Genomic DNA, 16154 nt, shown 5'->3' with positions numbered 1-16154 from the left:
CAGCTTCATACAGCACCAGGGCTCCGGGAAATGCCCACTCCAGGTGTAAGGCAGCCAGACCTAGGACTGGGCTTTATATGAGCCCGACCTAGAGAACCAAAGAGCTTTGATTTAAAAACAGGGAAATGATCGTGGTAGTGAAAATCCAAAATGCCGTCACAGTCATCGGTCTGGTTTTCTAAACGCCGCTATGCTGTTAAACCACAATTTGGTGTACAGGAGGCGGGCTGAGGACTGAGTCTAATTCCAGCTCTAACATTCCCTCTTTGGACTGAATTCAGCCTTCATTGAAGGAGATGCAATTTTAATGATTTACATCCAAGTATGCCAAGTCTCAGTTTGGCTTTTTATGTGGCTTGAGGCATATGTTAAATAGGATCATAATATTTACTTACCTCACCGAAGTGGTGGGAGACTTAATGCAACAACGCCGACTTGCATTTTAATGTGGTACAAAAAGATGTTGTCTGAAGTAGTTTCAGGCACTATCTAGAAACCCCCCTGTTCGGTTTTTATGGCTCTAAATTTTTTTTTTGATGTTCTCTATTTTCTTCTGTACAAAAAGGTAATAAAGAAAAGGTAAAAGCATTAGAATCCAAACAGATCCAATTTCCAATACTGCAAATTCACTCCAGAAGCAGGCTGGGAGGAAGGTAGCTAATTTCTTTTTCTTGTTCTTTTGTGATTTGAGCCAGTTAAAAAGAAAAAAGGAATTAAAACTTCATCAATCACAGTTTTGGCCAGAAAAGAAGAAAGAAATCCACAGATTTTTCCTTTAACTCCTGTATGAGCTGTATTTCTTACAAATTTCAGGTGTTTTTTGTAAAAAGTCAAAAATCAAAAAGACAAAGCCATCCTTTCTTGGTTAACGATGATTCTTCCATTAGCTTATGTTTGCAAAGAGCTTTGAAGATGTAAATGATTCTTATTATAAATGTTAAAAACGTCTGTTACTGATGTTGCTGGGACAGAACTTCATCACAGGTGGATTACAGGAGAGGAACAAACCCAACTAGCTGGCAGGATTGAGAAGCCCTAACCCAAGAAGAGCCCTCAAATGCTCTGGTCCTGCACACTGGTGGATCTTCTACGGAGACTGTCCAACTTCTAGCAGGAGCCTTAATGCACACCCATGGCAAGCAAGGATAACACTCACACAGCCATTTTCATCCTCATGCTTGCAAGCAGTACTTACCCAGGGCTCTGCGCTACTGACTCTGGTTTCCATGATGGGAGATGGCCAGGAAACACGCAGAAAGCTCACAGTCATGCAGGCAAAAGAGCCAAGGCTCTTACTGGAAAAGCCACGTGCCCCAAGTCCCAGCTCACAGCCGTAAGCATGTCTCTGTGCTGCTCCCCTGGGGCACTCCAGGGAGTTCAAACAAGCAGGGGGGTTGGCAGAATCACCAAGCATTTGAGCTCCACCACTCAACGGGACCAAGCCCTACAGAGAAGAACAGCCAGCTATTTTCTGCTCCACAACAAGACGAGACCAGGAGGACCGTGTCCCATCAGCACCTTTGACTTGAGTGGGGAAAAGTGTCGCAGGCTCCCTGAACCAATCCCTCCTGGAGTGCCCATGAATCCTGTCACCTGCCCACCCCCCCCGCCTGTCCCCAGCTCTTTGCCCATTCCGAAGTTTTATCAGTAAAACATTAACGCAGGAGCACTCGGAAAAGAATTCAATCAAACAGGAGCCATTCACTCCTCTCCATGTCTTCCCAACTACAAACAAGGTTTCCCCAGTGCTCAATCAACACCCCAATCACTTCTCCCTCTCTTCAGGAAACACCTGAGTAAACAGGTGTGTCTAACAGACTGTGCTCAAGTTCAGCAAATCCGCTGAGAAGCAGTTCACGGCTAAGCTGTCCTGGCTGCTGCTCCCTTTCTCCATCCTCGGGCAAAGGCAGGATTCCTGGGAGATCCAGCATCAGCGCGGTCTTGTGGCAAAAGGATAAAAGGCCGTGGATCAGAAGCGCTGGTTTCGTTTCCAGATCTGGTCTGCTGACCTCGGATCCATTAGCACAGGTCTGTCAGCCTTCATCTCCCCAGATTTCAACAGTGAGCTTTTGGGACAGATAGCACCGCTGCCTGAATGGGGCAGGAGAAGCTGTGACCACATCAGGCAACGTAGGAGCACGGTGCCAAAGTGCCAGGAGAGCTGCTGATACCTCTTCAGCTTTCTCCCCTCCTAGAAAATCTGCAAATGTTTTAGCCATCTCCAGGATGTGTTTGTAGCCTGCCTATTACAACAGGTCCCTGATCTCTGCCGGACCTCCCCTGGTGTTGCCAAAAGAAATCCAAATGCTAGGAAGGCCGAGAGCTGCCTCCTAAGCCCACCACATTTCCATCTGTGACACAACGGAGCATCTGAACCCACGGCTACCGAAATGAGTGGCTGGTAGCAGCCATCCGCTGCATGACCTGCATCGCTCTCCCACACTGCTTTGACCTCAGCTGAGACCATTTGCATTTTTACTCCTTCCGCAGTGGCAGGAATTAATGATTGATCATGGACCTTCACCATGAATCTCCAGGCTTCTGTCAGCCGGTGTCACAAACTTAACATTATCTAATTGTAAGTTTTCCCATTTAATTGCAATATACACCTGCTCAATGTCCCTCTGTGTGTGGAAAAGCATCATACTTCATTTAAAAAGCCCTCATTTAAATTCAACAGCTAGCTGCACAGATTTAACCATTAAACTGATTTATGTTGCATAAAAGATCAAACCAGATCGCACCTTGTGGCCAAATAACCATAAAAGGTTTCTGTAAAGATCATTAATTCACCTCCCTGGGCAGTTAGTTTAGCAGTAAATATGACTTAGATGACTTTATCCAGTTAACCTTAATCAATTTGTTATTATGATTAGTCACCCTAAATAATACCAGTGTGAGGGGAAGGTGCAGACCCTGGTGAAGAGCAGCCCCGCGGTGTGCTGACCTGGGATCATCACGTGCCTGGGAACCTGGCACCCATCTCCCCAGGACCATAAAGCCTGGCCTGCACCCCAGAGAGCATCCCCAAAGCCGGGTTTTGCCTTTTTGCTGGGGAGCAGCTCACGCCAACGTGGCCCAAGGAGGGTAGGGAGACGCGGCGGGGTGGGACAGAGGCAGGGACAGCCCATTTGCCCCATGCTAGGAGGAAAGCTGGCCCAGCCACCCTCTCAGCAGCTTGAGAGCTGGCAAGGTTTTGTTTGGCAGCCCCTGCTCTGTGACAGACTTCCAGAGCGACCTTGGCCAAGGTACTTTATCTTACTGTATCTCAGCTCCCCAGCTGTTAGGCAGGGACGGCGCTGCTTCCCTCTCTCACTGGAGTGGTCTTAAAGTTTGCGAGGCGTTCAAACATCGCAGCCCTGGGAGCCGTAAAAGCACCTTCGGCAGGCAGATCCATCACGCTCCCTGCTCGCTTCTCCCTCACCTGGCACAGCTCCACTGACTTCAGCTCGTTTACCCTGTCACGGAGGACACGAAATCGGAGTCAGGCCCTGGATGCGGCGAAGGGATTGCTCCTTCCTCGGTACCGCCGCAATAACCAGCAGAATGGGACCCAGCGGGGGCTACAGCAACAGAAGTGATCATCATGCTAAAGGGAATGGGGCCGTGTCTCAGCCACTGAAGCCATTTACACCTGAGCAAAGCACATCATGCTGACAGCCTGGCGCTCTCTATGCAAACTGCTGATATCACTTCACAGCCGTTCGTGTACCAGTCTGCAAATAGAGGGAAAAGACGAGAAGGTGCTTAAATCTTCACCTACAGGCTGGTATAGGCCGGCTGTAAATTCATGCAGTCACTGGAACGATGTGGGTGTAAGGAACATGGGATGCAAGGTGTTGGGGTTTCGGCTGCCCCGGGCTCCCAGGGGGCCGGCGCCCTGCTCCTGCCGCCGCTGCACTTGGTATGCAGGCGGCGCATCGGTAAATCATGACGCCCCGCATGAAAGGGCTCATTCTGTCTGTGTGCACTTCTCTGTCTGTGTGCTCAGTCTCGCCAGGGCAAGGAAAGCACTTTATCCTTCATTTCTATGCTCAGCCACATGCTTCTTCAGCCTTCCCACATTGTGTATGCGCCTGTAAGAATGTGGCATACGTCCCCCTCTGAAATGCACACCTCCCAGGAAAACAGCTCCAAACCCACCTCTACGTCCAGCATGAAGGGACGGTTATTCTCTCCCAACCCCAGCTCCTACATCAGGAGGCATTGGTTTGAGCAGAAAGCAAGGGCCTGATCAAAACCACAGTCAGTAAGGACCTTTACACCGACACCAGTGGGCTTCAGCGGAGGCTCTGTGTTGGATTACTTACAGTCGTTGCTGTTAAAGAAGAGGTCTGGGCATACCTTGCAACCCACAAAGCCACTAATGTGGAGCACAGCATATTAGAAGAGACAACATAATTCATTTGGGAAACTTCAAATGCTGATAGAGGTCCCTTCCTTCGATGTGAATGATCTCTTCCATGAACTCGGTTGCATGCTCATTTGTTCTTGGATGTAAGTTTAGCTTTCTACAAGGGAAGGAAGGGGATTACAAATTTGCACAGCATACAGGAAACCTCTGTTCCTGTGATAATACTTTGTACTCTCCTGGATCGGGCTGCGGGACTGTGGCCAAAGCAATATTATGGAAACCAAATAGTCCATCCCAGTCTTAGTGACATTCCCGAGTCCACAGGAATAAGAGCACCAATAAAGTCTGAAAGCAGAGTCTGATGAATTCTCAGAAAAGTGGGGCCTGACCTTCTGCAGCATTTAAGAAGCACATGCTTAAAATTAAGCATCTGTCTAGGTAATAATGGCCCATAACTTCAATGAAAGTTATTCATGGGCCTAAGTTATGTCTTGGTTTGGGAAGCTTAAATATCTGAAGCTTAAATATCAGGCAGCAAATGCACAGAAGACTTTTCATTTTTCTAATTAAAGGCATATCACATCAATCTCGCGTCAACAACGAGACTTTATTTATAGAAACTGATATTAAAACCTGCATTTCTTTCAAATATTGCGAGTGTTTTGTTACATTACGCAGCCAGGTGCCACGTGTGATTTTGACAGACAGACTCATCCAAGAGGTGCCAATTAACAAACACGCTCAGACACAGAGCGTGACAAAAGTCACAACATCATCAAAAAGGCAATGTGTTTGCTCAAACAGGAGGAAATAGCAATGAGGATAAAAAAAGTTTGTCAATCTCCTCCAACAATACGTAAATAGTTCCCCTCTATTACCCCATTACTCTGATTTTCACTAACTATAGAGACATCACAAAGAATCTTAATAGCAGGATGAAGAAAGAAATCTGTATTACATTTCCATTTCATGCAATACGTCTTCATTGTTGCTAACAAGTTGGAGAAAGTTAAAACTGCATAAAAAGCCTGTGGATTTTTTATCATTGTGTTTGCTTTTAAATTCATCGGAGTGCTTAAGCGAGCTGGTGAGTTCCACATTTGTTCCTAATCTGCTCTGAAGGAAAGGGGGCCAGCGGCAGGGCAAAAGAGACAGTGTCTGGCACTTCTGCTTATTTTCAGATAGAGTTTAAGGCAAGAATCCAGACCTAGTGGGTGTTTTAAAATACGGATCTTGAATTTCTACAGTGCTTTTCTTCCTGAGCGGATATAATGGTGCCTTACGCACAATGGCCACAATGCTAAGCTGAATTTATTAAGGGTTCATGTATGAAAAAGGGGATGAATTTTAGGAGCATTGGGACTACAGATCACTGTGGCCACTGCTTAATGCACACAGTTTCTGTTTAATGGTACGGAGAAGACAATCCTACATGACTTCTTATTCAATTAAATCTGCCAAGAAATAACCATGCAAAATGGAACTGGCACCCCTTCACTTCTGAAAAGTGCCAAGCGATAATTAATGATTTCAAATGTCAGAAACTTCACTTAGTATCTTTTCTGGAGGACTAGTGACACTGTCTCTGACCGACTCAGCGGGAACAACTCGTCTGATTCATCATCTGCCAACCCCAAGAGCCTTTCTTTAGGACTGGGGCTGCTCAAACATTGCTTCCTATGCAAGATCTGGCAAGATCACAACGTGCCTGAGGCTGCGGCTGCATACTGCTGATAGGCGAGGCTTTCTGTCCTACTGGCAACCCCAAATGGCCCAGCTCACCCCCCCAGCCATGTTCTTGTAGACGTTACCTGTTGCTGACTCACATTCTGCCAAAGAAGCAACAATCCCCTCCAAGAACCCACTCTGATTCCCCCACATTGATTCCTACAGGAGTGTACAACCACAGGACTCCCAAACCTCACCCACGGTGTGAAGTGCTACGGAGTGAAGCTCATCCGTGCTGCTGAACTCAAGGAGCAAGACATATTTAGTCTACATCATATAATGAAAGAAGACTTCAAGCAATGAAGTAATAGGCGGGGCAATGAAGGTGGGTTTTCAAACTGCCTGGTGCAAGCCCCCTGTATGGTTAGTTTCTCTTTTGATCTCAGCGAACTGCCTTTGAAACTTCCCCATTTCTGAGAAATAGATCCCATTTAGCCGGGCGACAACTTTAATTTGTATGCAACTTTCTTCCTTGGTTTGTCAACTTCAGACAAGGGTAACAGGTTAATTGCTCTTTTTATTGATATAATGGATGCCAATTATAAGGGGTGTGTTAATCTCCTATCTTCTAGCTAAGTGGATAAAAGAGATCATGTCTAACATCCCTGCTCTGCTATCCAAAGTAACGAGAAGATGGAATATCCCTGGTAAGAGAAAACAAAAAAAAAAGGTAATCAAGGTAGAAAAGAGACACCTCACTGCTGTGAGCCAGCACGACCAGCTCTGAGACAAAGCAGAAAGCTTCTCCTGGCCTCAGCCAGCCCCCAGAGTTTCACAGGGCTGGGACTCAGTGCTCAGCCCCCGGCCGGACCTGCGCACCCAGCACACATCAGCAAATCCCCTGGGGCACGGGGCTGCAGCTGCGGTGCTCTCCCAGTGCCCTGCTGCTTCCCACCCTCACCCAGCCACACGTACGGGCTGCTGCCGTGCCAGAGCCACTCGTGGCTCCATCAGCATTGTGGTGCTCGCCGTCCTGCTCCTGCCTCCTCCCACGGGCACCCGAGTGTCCCACGGACCCTGCTGCTCACCCCCGACACGTGCTGACGGCCTGCAAGAACCCATAAAGCTGCAGATTCCTCTAAAATGCTTCTTAATGGGCTTGGCAGACAAGAGAAAGAAAATGTGCAGGGTTTAACATTTTCCTTCTTTCTTCAAATCTGGAAACGCTCGGGAGACGCAATTAACCTCGTGTGGTCATCTCTTCCCACGGCTTCATGCGGCTGCATAACAATCTCATCCAAATTGCTTATTCGGTGCAAAGTTCCTCTTTGGAGAGTTTTCTTCCAATTTTTCTCCCCTCCTCAAGTGGTCTTAAAGCAAGCAGTTGGGCATGCTGGACTTCAAATGACCCTTGAATGCTGTGCTTACTTTCACAGCAGGATGCATCAACTGCCTCATCAAATAAGCCTCAAGCAGACAGGTTTGTTGATTGGGAAAGCAAAGTCTCAAGCCGAGGGTAAAGGGTATGTCACAAATATTAGTGTAAGTACAGTGAAGGCCCCGTATCCTTGCAGGGAACGGTGTTAGCCCTAGGCTAAAGTCTATGCTAATATTTTGAATTTATGTTGCATCTTCTCAGCTGATCTTATGGGGAAAAGGCCTACTGGATCTTAAAGCTCAGCAACTAATAGGATTCTGCAGGATTTGATAAAGAAAGAAACTACTCTCAGAGGTTTAACCAACCTATAACAGAGAATATAGAGCTGTGTTAAATTTCAATATTTTATAAAATATTTGCACTGAAAATCGAGCTGCAAATCCATGTAATGTGTTAATACTTTAAAATGAAATATCTGGATGTGTAGCTGCTGACGAACCCCATGCTGGGAAAAAACAGACATCCTACGCTTTTATGGCCTCTAACATCTGCAGTATCATCCACTCCAGGTGCTCCCTTTGCTTTGGGAATTTCAAGTCAGGGAAAGAAGAAAATTGAGACTCTGCAAAAGCTTAATCCAGAACCAAGGTACCTCGAAATGAAGTTAGATGCTACCGCTTGCAAAACGAATTTAGGCACTGCTGCGTACAGAGATGTCCATTCAGGTGTGTGGCACACTAATAAACCTTGCGCTGTTACTGTCAGCTTCCTCACTCTGCCTGCAACTTTCAGGCTCCCCCCAGGCACGTGTGAGCCTCCTTTTTTTCAGTACCACGGGTGCCTGGAGCCTCCCCACGCTGCGAGCTCCCCCAGGCAGGCAACATTCCCGGTGCAGGAGCACAGGCAGCTGTGCTGGATGAGTGCTACCGCCACAGGGCACCACCACCAAGGTGGTTTTTTTGAGAACTCAGCTAAACTACTAGAGAAGGAAAGAGTCAGTAACAATTTGTACACAGCCCAAGGGTGGGACTGAGTAGAAAGGAGCAAAATCTTGAAGGAAGCATGGGAAGGAGCACAAGTCAGCAGACTGGATATTGGAATTAACTGAGGAATCGAACAGCTCTCTTCAGCTGGGTTCTCAGAGGATCCTTGGGAAGCTAGGGTCCTCCTGAGGGACTGACGGGGATGAAAAGAGCTGCTGCTGCAAACTGGACCTTGCCAGAGAAGAATCAGATAAGCATATGACAAAGACCAAACCTGACCCCAAGGAGAAGAACTGACAAGTCAGACCAAGGAGCCAGAAGCTATTTATGATCGCAGCAAAAAAATAAACTCCTGTCTATAACCTTGGAAGCCACAGGCTTGCCGAGGCGAACAGCATCTCCTAGATAACAATCTAAAGAGAAACGTCTCCCAGCTCCCCCGCCCCTCGGCCGTGTGTGCATCCCTTTGATGTACAGCTGCAAGGGCTGCCCAGGTGCAATCTGTTTTATTGAGTAACGTGCATACGGCTTTGTAAAACATTCTCAAGACTTGAGATGAACCTGGGTTCAACATTTCATGCCTACGAGTTCCAGATCCCAATAGGGATTTTCAGCAACCACTGGCTGAGCACATCTCCTCACTTGGAAGGCACCGAACCTTGCAGGCACCTGGGTGGAGAAGCAGAGGTGCAGGACAATCCCGCATCTTTCTGCAAGAAGAGGCTGGCTTTTGGGGAGGGGAAGTTAATTCAATGCAATTCACCCCTTGCAGTCTCTCTGAATCAAACCTGCAGGGTTCTGCCTGTGAACTGAGGACCGCAGGGGCTGGGGATTTTTATATGCTGGCCCCAAGCTGTGGGCCACCACATGCACACTCAGCTTCCAAGTGAGGCCAGATTGCTTGTCCTGGCTTTGACTCGTCTGTGCAAGTCCAGCCACGTGGAGCTGGCCTGGATGATTCCCTCTCTTCACCACACAAGGACAAGGCTGTTGCAACCTGCCCCGTCCGCAGGGGTAGGTGTCTGCAGCGCACTGCCAGGCAGACACCCAGGGCAGCTCTCCAGCAGCTAGGCTGAGCCTTGTGAGCAACATAACCACCGCTGTTTGGCACTTGGGAGCGACGTACCGCCCTGCCAAGCTAATGCAACTTGCTTCCCAGGAAGCCTAGTTAACCCAAAAAGGCATCGCAATGGTGTCATCACCTGGCTCTGGTGCTAAACAAGCACCTCTGGGACTCATCTGGGCACCTCGGAGCCCATGGTGCCCCTGCACCGTGCCTGTGCCCATCTGTGACTGCAAACCCCGTTCCCAAGCTCCAGCAGAGCTGTACGTGCTGTCCCACCCATCACAGGGCACACAGGAAGACAGGCAGCATCCAGAGACATTATGGCTGGGAGAAGGCAAAAAGGCAGTAAGACAGTTAGGTGTAGCAGGGGTCATGATAACACACCCAATTGCTCAATGCCCGTGACTATCTGGAGCTTTCTCCTTTGGCCGCATGTTCCTCTCCCTAGGCTCTCAATCAGTGCCAGCAATAAAAAAGCATCTGACCCCAAAGCCGAGAGCTGGCCCCACTCAGCACGCACAAAGGATGGAGAAACACCCATTCCCCTCTTCCTCTGCCAGGGAGTCAGTGGCTGCGGGATTCCGTCCACAGGTTTTTGCCTCTCCCCACACTTACCACGAGCCATTTCCAATCTACGTGCTCCTTCCGCTCCAGTGGAGCACGGGATAAAGGGAAGGTAAGCGGCAGCCAGAGGACTGGCTGCACGCAGCCGCCGATGATGGGGAAGCTGCTCTCAGCTTACAGAATCAACTCAGACACTTCCAGAAATTCACATCAGATATCCACTCTCTCTGAATGGATAATAAATACGTCTGACCCAATAATCCCAGTGTTATCTGCGTCCCAACTACCGAGTCATACAATACAGCTACACACCTGATGTAATTTTAATAACGTAAGACCACAAAGAGCAATGGAGCACAATGGTGAAAGCAGACACGGGGACATTGATTTTCAGATTGCATCCCACTAAAACCATCAACCTGCCGGTGGCTTATCTGAAATATAAGCAGACCCAAGCGGAGCGCAGGAGGCTGAAGTTCATGCGTTCAGGCTGAGCAGTGCTTAATGTGCCAGCCCCAGTGAATTCTGCACACAGCCGCTTCTGCCAGCTGTAAACAACTGTTCTTCATGCAGGATCGATACACCTTCCACTACGGTTTTAGCAATGGTAATAGCTGCATTTTGACAATGTTCATGCATGTGTAGTAAAACACAGGTTCCTGCCTACAGGGAGAGAACTGAAACTTCTTGTAGCACAGACAATTGCACCGCATTTTAAGGACTTGACCGAACTCCTCATGCTCAGTAACATAAATTCCAACAGCTGAGTGCCTTCAGCACTTACTGACTTTTGGAGTCCCAGGGAGCTCTTCAAGAACAGCCTCCGGGGACCGCCTCTGTAGGAAAGGGAGGCTCTCTGCTAGCACTTGCTGTCATTTACTTGGTTATCAATCTGGTATAACTTCTCTGACACGGGTTAATTTATTCCTTTTTACAACCAGGAAATCACCAGCACAACCGTGTACGCTGTACTTTGGCTTTCTTTGGGTCAGATAACGGAGCGGAGCTACCTTTCAGGAGCTACTTTCCACCTAACATACTCGGGAACACAAGTATTATGTTTCTCTGGCTAAACCGTAAGCCATTAATCCCTCTCCCCACTCAGAATGCTTAAGCTTCCAAACCCCACACTGAATGGCACTGAGCTAAAATGGCAGGAGCTAAAATGTTAATCTCCATCTCAACACGTGGGTTGGACAGACCTGCATTCCTAGATCTAAAACTGGCATTAGCTAGGAAATTTGGGGTTGGAAGCTGGAAGTCATGACTTCTGTTCAGGCGCTCTCCTGCCACCAGTGCAGCGTGGAGGACGTCCTACTGATTTCTGTAGCAACAGGATCATGAAGACAGGTGATTCAGTTACCTATCTGACAAAAACATGACGTGGGCATTGATATCACATTGGTGCCAAGCACAACATTTTCTGGTTCTTTTAGAAGTTTCCCAAACACTGCTTGGGGATCAGTACACATTACTTCACCATCGCCGCCTCTCTGAAGTGCTAAAGAAACATTTAAAAGTGTGCAAACAATTACAGATGTGGACTTACACAAGAGGGGGAGATGCTTCTCGACTTCTGTCTGTTTACCTTTGGCAGAAATGCAGAACTGGTCACATTTTGGAACGTACTTGGGGCCTAGGATTTTTCAAAGAACAAGAGCCTCTACAAAGTAAATAAATCAACAGAGCTCGACTCACCACTGGACACCTCCAATTTCACACCGGTGCAATAGTATCAAACAAATGCCCGAGAATGATTCATGGTCTAGAAAACACGCTTTTCTGTGGGAGATTTAGAGAATTCAATCTTGTTAGCTTATCAAAGAGCAGGTTAAGAGGAGATTTGATCACAGTCTGTAAGTACCTAGACAATATCTGGTATCTGATCCCAGGCAGTTCTTTAATCCGGCAGACAAAGGTATAACAAGATCAAAGCACTGGAAGGTGAAATTAGACAAACAAACTGGAAAGCAGCAGACTTTTCACCCTTTACTCTTTGCCTAGGACTTCAACCTGGCATGTCGTCGTTTTGGGTTTTTTCACCATGGGGAGCTTTACTCAGCACCCGGCCTGATGGCCTCAGATGGGTCCCTATCTCCAAGAGGAAAACGGATCCTAGGCCAGGAGCTGGCGGGGCTCATAGAGAGAGCTTTAAACTAGGCAAGAAGGGGGACGGGGCTCAAACAAGGCTTGTTGGAGCCGTGCCGGGGGAAACAATGGCTAGGCTGGGGAAGAAGGCGATGGCCCAGCTGAAGTGCATCTACACTAATGCACGCAGCATGGGTAACAAACAGGAGGAGCTGGAAGCCATCGTGCAGCAGGAAGGCTACGACTTGGTTGCCATCACGGAGACGTGGTGGGACCGCTCCCATGACTGGAGTGCTGCAATGCCTGGCTATCGGCTCTTCAGGAGGGACAGGCAGCACAGAGGGGGTGGTGGCGTGGCTCTCTACATTAGAGAATCTTTTGATGTTGTGGAACTCCAGGCTGGGAATGATAAGGTTGAATCCCTGTGGGTTAGGATCCGTGGGAAGGCCGGCAAGGCTAGCGTCCTGGTCGGGGTCTGTTATAGACCGCCGAACCAGGATGAGGAGACGGATGAGGAGTTTTATAGGCAACTGACAGAAGTTGCAAAATCGTCGGCGCTTGTCCTCGTGGGGGACTTCAACTTCCCGGATATATCCTGGAAACACAACACGGCACGGAGAAAGCAGTCTAGGAGGTTTCTGGAGAGCGTGGGAGATAGCTTCCTGACGCAGCTGGTCAGTGAACCCACCAGGGGTGGTGCCCCGCTAGACCTTCTCTTCACAAACAGAGAAGGACTGGTGGGAGATGTGGTGGTCGGAAACTGTCTTGGACAGAGTGACCATGAAATGGTAAAGTTCTCTATTCTTGGCGAGGCCAGGAAGGGGACCAGTAAAACTGCTGTATTGGACTTCCGGAGGGCTGACTTTGAGCTGCTCAGGACGCTGGTTGGCCGAGTCCCTTGGGAGGCGGTTCTGAAGGGCAGAGGAGTCCAGGAAGGCTGGGCGCTCCTCAAGAAGGAAATCTTAACGGCACAGGAGCGGTCTGTCCCCACGTGCCCAAAGACGAGCCGGCGTGGAAGAAGACCGGCCTGGCTCAACAGAGAGTTGCGGCTTGTGCTTAGCAGAAAAAAGAGGGTTTATAATCTTTGGAAAAAAGGGCGGGCCGCTGAGGAGGACTACAAGGATGTAGCGAGGCTGTGCAGGGAGAAAATTAGAAAGGCCAAAGCTCATCTGGAGCTCAACCTGGCTACTGCCGTTAAAGACAACAAAAAATCCTTTTACAAATATATCAATGCGAAACGGAGGACTAAGGAGAATCTTCATCCTTTACTGGATGCGAGGGGAAACCTAGTTACTAAGGATGAAGAAAAGGCTGAGGTGCTTAATGCCGCCTTTGCCTCAGTCTTTAGCGGCAATACCAGTTGTTCTCTGGATACCCAGTGCCCTGAGCTGGCGGAAGGGGATGGGGAGCAGGATGTGGCCTTTGCTATTCATGAGGAAATGGTTGGCGACCTGCTAAGGAGCTTGGATGTGCGCAAGTCGATGGGGCCGGATGGGATGCACCCGAGGGTACTGAAAGAACTGGCGGAGGAGCTGGCCGAGCCGCTTTCCATCATTTATCGGCAGTCCTGGCTATCGGGGGAGGTCCCAGTTGACTGGCGGCTAGCCAATGTGACGCCCATCTATAAGAAGGGCCGGAGGGCAGACCCGGGTAACTATAGGCCTGTCAGTTTGACCTCAGTGCCAGGAAAGCTCATGGAGCAGATTATCTTGAGGGTCATCACGCGGCACTTGCAGGGCGAGCAGGCGATCAGGCCCAGTCAGCATGGGTTTATGAAAGGCAGGTCCTGCTTGACGAACCTGATCTCCTTCTATGACAAAGTGACGCGCTTGGTGGATGAGGGAAGGGCTGTGGATGTGGTTTACCTTGACCTCAGTAAGGCTTTTGACACCGTTCCCCACAACATTCTCCTCAAGAAACTGGCTGCTCGGGGCTTGGACTGGCGTACGCTTCGCTGGGTTAGAAACTGGCTGGATAGCCGGGCCCAGAGAGTTGTGGTGAATGGAGTCAAATCTGGTTGGAGGCTGGTCACAAGTGGTGTCCCCCAGGGCTCGGTACTGGGGCCGGTCCTCTTTAATATCTTTATCGATGATCTGGATGAGGGCGTCCAGTGCACCCTCAGTAAGTTTGCAGATGACACCAAGCTAAGTGCGTGTGTCGATCTGCTCGAGGGCAGGAAGGCTCTGCAGGAGGATCTGGATAGGCTGGAGCGATGGGCTGAGGCCAACTGTATGAAGTTCAACAAGGCCAAGTGCCGGGTCCTGCACCTGGGGCGCAACAACCCCAAGCAGAGCTACAGGCTGGGAGATGAGTGGCTGGAAAGCTGCCTGGCCGAGAAGGACCTGGGAGTATTGGTTGATAGTCGGCTGAATATGAGCCAGCAGTGTGCTCAGGTGGCCAAGAAGGCCAACAGCATCCTGGCCTGTATAAGAAGCAGTGTGGCCAGCAGGTCTAGGGAGGTGATTGTCCCCCTGTACTCGGCTCTGGTGAGGCCACACCTCGAGTACTGTGTTCAGTTTTGGGCCCCTCGCTACAGGAAGGACATGGACGTGCTCGAGCGAGTCCAGAGAAGGGCGACCAAGCTGGTGAGGGGTCTGGAGAACAAGTCTTACGAGGAGCGGCTGAGGGAGCTGGGCTTGTTCAGCCTGGAAAAGAGGAGGCTCAGGGGCGACCTTATCGCTCTCTACAGTTACCTTAAAGGAAGCTGTAGTGAGGTGGGGGTTGGTCTGTTCTCCCACGTGCCTGGTGACAGGACGAGGGGGAATGGGCGAAAGTTGCGACAGGGGAGTTTTAGGTTGGATGTTAGGAAGTACTTCTTTACCGAAAGGGTTATTAAGCATTGGAACGGGCTGCCCAGGGAGGTGGTGGAGTCGCCATCCCTGGAGGTCTTTAAAAGACGTTTAGATGTACAGCTTAGTGATATGGTTTAGTGGAGTACTTAGTGTTAGGTCGGAGGTTGGACTCGATGATCTTGAGGTCTCTTCCAACCTAGAAATCTGTGTCTGTGTCTGTGTCTGTGTCATAGGTTGTCCATTTCTTGCACACTCTTAAGTTTGAACTTCTTATTAGTATGTTCCACTACACTCTCACATGTTATTAGATTTAAAGTTGGAATTAGCCTAGGAAATTCTACGTTCTGTATTTTAACACATTATCAGACTAGATGCTCATAGGCCATTATGGCTTTAAAAATAAAAATAAATATGAAATAGAGTTATGCAAACACGCAGCGCAGTAATTCCACAAAACAAACAATTTCTGGAATAAAAACCTTTAGAATACATATTTGAGACAAAAGGTGTGTTGATTATGAAACAGCAGGTAAGACCTTCGTTTCCTCTTGTCTATATGAGGACGGACGAAGTTGGCTCCTTGCCTCCTTGCACTCATGCAATTTATTTTCAGGCACAGCGAGGAGGTTTGGGGTTTGTTTGGGTGGATTTCTTCTTAATACTAATTTATATCCTATATAATTAATATTGAGGCATCTTCAATACTCCCACACATAAAAAAACACATTAAAACCCACGAAGATCTTCAGTCTTTAGCCTGGAATGCAGCTGACCTTTCCTTCCTCAGCCTTTACAGTTTCTTAGCTTCTACAAATGGATATTTACTTTTTTTTTTTTTTTTGGAAATCTTCCATTCACAGTGTGCTAAGGGATTTCATTCAAAGCAACACATGCTCCACAGATTAGCAGGCTCTTAAAAATACGCTTGTCTTCTCTTTATGGGCCTGCTCTATTAAAAAGAAGTTAACGGAAAGACACCCATTAGCTTCTGTGGGTATTGGATTGGGGCCTAAATTATTGCTAGTACTGAACACGCACAGTCAGAAAGTATTTCAGAGAACATGTGCAATGCTGCTCTCTGAGTCTAAAGCGGATTTCCCTGAAATCCTTTCCAAACTCCAGTGATGAGAACTGAAGAAGACATCTGCTCTCCCAAGGAGCGGCTCACTCTAACAATGCGCATCATTCCCAGTGCATCGACAACGTTTTTTATTTTGCTTATTTAGGGCTTTATACCCTCCCCACAGGCACACGCAGCTAT

General features: G+C 48.5%; 1 protein-coding gene across 5 annotated transcripts in view; it reads right to left on the bottom strand.

Moving 5' to 3' along the window:
* The window catches only part of SEMA5B (semaphorin 5B), a 274579-nt gene that overhangs the window by 223688 nt on the left and 34737 nt on the right, over window positions 1–16154 (bottom strand). The window lies entirely within an intron of this gene.

This window comes from Cygnus atratus, chromosome 6, assembly GCF_013377495.2.
Source record: "Cygnus atratus isolate AKBS03 ecotype Queensland, Australia chromosome 6, CAtr_DNAZoo_HiC_assembly, whole genome shotgun sequence".
Classification (NCBI taxonomy): Eukaryota; Metazoa; Chordata; class Aves; order Anseriformes; family Anatidae; genus Cygnus; species Cygnus atratus.
Note: the sequence above shows the minus strand (reverse complement) of the source record. Positions and strands in the feature narration are given on the sequence as shown.